The sequence below is a fragment of the Sitophilus oryzae genome, unplaced genomic scaffold (genome assembly GCF_002938485.1).
Source record: "Sitophilus oryzae breed Bouriz unplaced genomic scaffold, Soryzae_2.0 scaffold_499_pilon_pilon, whole genome shotgun sequence".
Classification (NCBI taxonomy): domain Eukaryota; kingdom Metazoa; phylum Arthropoda; class Insecta; order Coleoptera; family Curculionidae; genus Sitophilus; species Sitophilus oryzae.
In genome coordinates this window covers 1,118,680-1,125,094 of record NW_022147083.1, presented here as the reverse complement: position 1 = coordinate 1,125,094, position 6,415 = coordinate 1,118,680, and positions in this window count along the sequence as shown.

Genomic DNA, 6,415 nt, shown 5'->3' with positions numbered 1-6,415 from the left:
ATTGTCGATTTTCTGGAAAAATCGAAAAACTCCAATATCTCGGAAACGGCGAGTAGCTAAAAAACCAGTGATGCCTCAACGGATAGAGCTAGTCCTAGAGGGACCATTTTGCGAAAAAAAATAGGTCTTCGGTTGAGTTGGAATATATTTACACTAATTTATGTAGGAATGGGGGTAGTTTTTACCCTTCCCGTACTTTTTCCTGATTTTAGTGAAAATCAAACGTTAAAGCACTTCGCAAAACAAAGACACCCAAAATCTCATTCAAATCGGAATAAATAATAATTCTTAAAATATCTGAGAAAATGTGTTTATTTTTTTAAAGTTTGATGCCCTCTAGTGGACAAACACAGCACTTTTGTGTCCAATGAACTTATTTTGATTCCAAAAGTACGTAGTAGCCCTATGTCCACGGAATATTGGGACACCCTCTATACGTTGAATCATTGAATAAAAATACCAAGGAAGGAGCATATCAACAAAAATATCGCGACAGCGATGGAGTTATTATGACTGACTTAAATTCTGGTGTAGCAGTATAATAATTATATTTAAAGCCTATTAAAATATAGTAAGTAGAGTAGGCATAATAATTTGCTGGTTTTGTTTTACGTTGATTCTACAAACATACTTGTTAACTTGCTTGCGCGTGTGAACTTATTTTAATTCCAAAAAACGTAGTAGTTCTATGTACACGGAATAATGGGACACCCTGTATGTGTACTTTCAATTTGTATAAAATATATAGAATATCCATTTACTAAAAATACATTAAAGTGGCTATAACGGATTTTTTACACCGACCCTGAATCTAATGTTTTTATAAAATATTTCTACAAGACGCCAAGAACATCTGAATCCGAATAATTCAAGCTCATTGGCATATTCCAGCCGCTATTTTGCCAAAAGATAAAACTAAATTCTATATATTAAAGAAAAGAAACGGGCGATGCTAAAATTGGAAAAAACCGTTTCGCTTTCCATCGGCCTCTCCGTCCTCAACGGCTGTGTAACGCGAAACATTTAATATTAAACTGAAACCCTGAGGCAAGCGGCTTTTTAAACGGAGGGCGTTTTCGTTTAGGTCCCTTGCCAAATTTATATATTTTATATTTCTGCAGACGTGTCAACAACTGCGAAATAAATAGTGTGAACCTGGCGTCGCGCGTCGGGCGGACCGTCGACCCATCTTCTTGAATAATGCAAAAGAAATATGGGGTATAATCAAATAAAATGTAAAATATATTTATATATCACCGGTCTCACACAAACTAGAGGGTGTCTTATTTTGGTTGAAATTATACGGTACTCCGTTATTAGTAAATATAGAAAAATGCAGTTTGCACAAACCTGTCCCACATTTTTGACAAACAAAAGATCCTCTAAACAACATATTTATAGCCATCTTTTGTTTCTGAGCTACGGGTCTTTTTGAAAATTTTGCAATTTGGGGCACCTTCCGTATTTCCGTTATTGTGAAAGTTATCGAGAGGGTGAAAACTGTTTATTGTAGAACTTTTTAAGTACTACAAAAAAAAATTGAAGATATGAACTAAAGTTATATTTTCTTAAATGAACACCCTCTAGATTTATAAATCTAAAACTCTATAAGTATTTATGTCCACTATTTATTCCAATATTTAAAAGATTAAAACCCATTCGCCCAACTGGCAAAGGAATAAGACAGGGATACGCAATATGCCAAAACCTGTTTACAGCAATACTAGAAGAACTCTTCCGTTAATTCTATTGGACCAACAAAGGATTAAGTATAGATGAAGAATATCGTAAAAATCTAAGTTTCGCTGATGACATAGTCCTAATTGTCAATAGTCCTGAAGAACGAAAAGCACAAATTAACGAACTAAATACAGCCATCAATAAAGTAGTTTTCAAAATGAATTTAGCAAAAATTAAAGTAATGTACAATAAACTGGTAGACAGAAAAGACATTTTAGTAATAGTAAATAACATAACACTGGAAATACTAGAAGAATATATATATATATATATATATATATATATATATATATATATATATATATATATATATATATATATATATATATATATATATATATATTTGGGGCAACAGGCTCAATACACAGCTCGGGATCTTTACTACCAGAAATTAACAGAAGAATTAGGAGTCAACATGGAGTATTTATGGAAGAAATTCAATCATATTCAAATCTAGAATGCCACTTTATCTAAAGAAGAGAACATTTTACGAATGTGTGCTACCAGTCATTATCTATGCATGCAAAACCTGGATACTTAAAACGGACATTATAAGGAAACTGCAGGTCGCACAACGCTCAATGGAACGAAATATGCTGGGAATTACCAAGAGAGACCGTAAAAGTGGATACGACAAAAACCCCAGGTAATAGATGTCATCCACAGAATTAAATACCTCAAGTGGCAATAGGGAGAAATGTTAATGGTAAATGGGGAGAACCTGGCAAGAAGGACAGACAACAGATGGACCACAAAAATTACAGCATGGTACCCACGAGAAATCAAGAGACTTAAAGGAAGACCAAATTTAAGATGGGATATTAGGAAATTAGCAGGAATAATTTGGGTAGCATAGCCAACAATAGACAAAAATGGGCCCAACTGCAAAGAGAGTTTCTAAATATGTGTGTACAAAAATTACTGACCTATTTTAAATATTTATTTTACATAAAATCTTTGTTATTTCAAATGCAACAACCTGTATATTTTATGTGAAATACTCGGTGGTTGAGTGGAAATCAAACTTTATATATCTATTAGTTTAGAAATATTATTGAAAAATATGTTTTATTTACAGAATCCCAGAGCTAGCATTTTTTCTCCTGTATAAACATTTAAACATTTATTTGGGTGAACTAATTTATGCTGTGAAAAATTTTGCATCCAAAACTTTCCGGAAATTGTCGAAATACTAGCTCCAGCATAAACACGTCAACACTAAATGGATTTTTGATTGCCTCATTATCATTAACAGAAAAAAATTCCTCAGTTTCAATAAAATTTTGTGTAAGTCTTTTCTGCTGATTTCTTCTACCACTAGCTGCATTTTCTTTCTTCGAACACACAGTAGCTAGATGTCCCTTCTAATTGCATATATTGCAGGTATAATTTCGAAAACGACAATTTTGCGTAATATGATTTTTTCGACCCCAACACGCACACTTTTCACTTTTCTCGGATTTTTAATAAATCGAAGCGGATGAAGATAGATCCTCCAGCCACCACCTCACTGTTACCTCAGAACATCTATTGTCAGAGGTCAGAGGAGGATGGGAAATACCCTGTCCCTCCTACAACAGAGAGATCCCCATGTATGATGAGTTATAGACTGTATAATCAAAGTTTACTGAATAAAATATAAGTTCCGTCACTTGTGCCGGCGGCAGGTATCAAAAGCCGCTTCACGCACGTGTTTCCCAGTGTATTACTGGTGTGTGGACTTTGGACCCAGCATACACGGCGGATCACGTTCGGCGTATTACTCTGATTTTGGCGTTATTACAGAGTGGTCTCGCATGCATATGGAATTATTTTTCAAGTGATTATTTAATTTTCATTGCAAAATGTTACTGATCACATTAGCCTTAGTTAATTATTTATTAGTTTATTATAAAAAAAGCATAATTATTTTTATTATTTCTTAAAAATAATATTGAGTTTTTCGCCACTGGAAAAAAAATATTTAAAATATCTAATTAGAATTATTCAAGAACACTTTATTTTTTTACACGAAAAATCATATACTGGGTGTGTCTCAAAAGTGGCTGATCCCTATAACTTTTTAATTTTTTCAGGCAAAAAAACGAGATTTGGTGTGTTAGTATATGACCTAAATTAGGATTGATTAACGTTTTCAATTTTTTTCGGTCACTTCCGGTTTCACCGAAAATGACTACAACTTTTGATTTTTAAACGGCAACTTCGGCATTTTTCTACTTTATTCGATAAAAAATGACACTCTGAATAGAATGACATATCATATGTCAACTTTTGGCATTCTAGCTTAAAAAAAATCTTTTAAAATTTCAATATTGAATGTCATAGCTATACTCTTTTAAAAACAAAACTTTAATCAAGGAGTCCTGGAAAAAATAGATTTGATCGTCTAATGTTTTCCATGTCTTGTCTTGGCCGGTTAAAAGATGCCCAAATGGTATTTGTAACCATATCTTTTTTTTTTCAAATGGATAGAGGGTGGCTCATTAGTATATTTGGAAAAAGTATTTTTTTACGAATAATTTCATGCCACACACTTGGTATTTCGAGTCAAATTGTCGTTATAAACCGCGTGTTACACTTTCAAATAAATCATATTATGTGAAACTGTTAAAAGCTGACATATGATATGTCTTTCTACTCAGAGTATCATTTTTTATCGAATAACGTAAAAAAATACCGAGGATACCATTTAAACATCAAAAGTTGTTGACATTTAATAGTTTAAGCTTTGAATTTTATAGTGTACGTAATTCGTGTTGGAAAACCATATTACGCACTCATGGAATACTGCACTCGTGCGTAATATTATTTTTTCCAAAACACTCGTTACGTAATATACTTTTACGTTATTTACTGTTGATATTGTGTAGCTTTATTTTTTGTGTTTATTTTTAAAATTTATTTTATTTTTGCTATATCTTTTTTATCTTGCCATGTCTAAATATTTATATATAATACACCAATAAACTGATTTTGAAATACCCCACGTTCCCCTGCACCTTGTCGCACCTTGCGATCGGTAAAAATGCAGTTTCTATTTACCCCGGCTTCCACTCCTGTTTTCATCGAAATCCGGCGTATCGGACGAGGCGGCTTCTGGCTTTTGATACGCGATTTTCAAAGTGCCGATGCTAAGTGACCGAACTTATATTTTATTCTGTAAACTTTGGTATAATGAACTGTAACTTAAGAAGGGGAGACACAGTAGAGCTTTAAGGTCGCAGTGATTAACCTCAATCTATTCAATCTGATCAAACTCAATCTACATTCTAGACACTCCATAAATCTATCTGATAAACATTAAAAAGTTGAAGTTATAGAAGTGTAACTAAAAAATACTACATTTCATAATAAATCATGTTAAAACCAAAAAATAACATACTGTACAAATACAGCCTAAGTGAAATTAGGAAGACACACATTCGAAATTTTCGCAGCTACTACAAAAGGCACAAAATCTCCACCCAATTTACACATGCAAATTTAAAATAAAGAAACGACCTAGCAAACGTCTTCATTCGGTCTTTTCCGCCATCCCTCTTCTACTGCCTCCGCCATCACCTTTTTCTCTCTGTAATTTCCTCAGAAAATATTCCACGTCTAAGAGAGTGAGAGAGGGAGAAGCAAGACATGTCTATTCCTACATCGCATAATCAGGCCTAACAATTCCTTCACTCTAAAGTGACAGGGAGCAAGTTCAATACCAACGAGAAAACTAAAGCCTTAAATCTTTGTGATGGCACTTCTAGGTGTGGAGAGGAATTGATCCCCAGGCTTGAAGACAAGGTAAATAATACACTGTTTTAAAAATATGAAAAATTGTTTAATAATATCTGTTATTGTTAACTTAAATGTTGGAGGTACTGTTCGTTTGCCTGCTGCCAGTACCCCAAACAGAAATAAAACTTTTTTTTAATATTTTTAGCAGAGATGTACAAACACCGGGTATACTAAAATTTGGGTAAATACCCGATGTTTTCCACCCAGTATATAGGGTGGTGACAATTTCGATGCTCAACATCGTCATCTCAAAAACTACGAGAGATACGAACTCGATTAAATGGGACAAAAGTTGCGTAATTAGATGTTTGACAAACACCTAAGAAGAAAATCCCGGTATCTTGATTAGTTTCGGATTTATGTCAAAAAAATGAAAATAATATGTTTATTTTAAATGACAATATCTTCAAAACAATTTTATCTATTGCAACGTAAATTGGTAGTTTTATATTTTTGACCTCGACCAATTAAATGCCGTTTTCAAAAAATTTCTAAGCCTTCTAGATTTCGCACAACAACAGTAAAGTCTTTGTTTTCTTATGAACATTTTCATTTTGAATTTTTATACTATAAGATACAGCATAAATAATCTATACGATGGTATCTAATTTTTATTCATAATTACGTAAATTCCCTGTCTTGTGCTTGTTCTTACCAATTGCTTGTGGGTAAGCATTGCTAGCTGGTCTATCCATTGGTCAAGTGATGTGTGTAGTTTGTCTCCATAATTCCTTGTCTTGTGCTTGTTCTTACCAGTTGCTTGTGGGTGAGCATTCCAACAGGTCTATCCATTGGGTGGGCGAGCGTCCTCTTGGTCTTTTTTCTGGAACCTTGCCCTGTATAATTCAGTTCTTGGATTATAGATTCAATGCCAGTTCGTCGCCAGCAGTACATC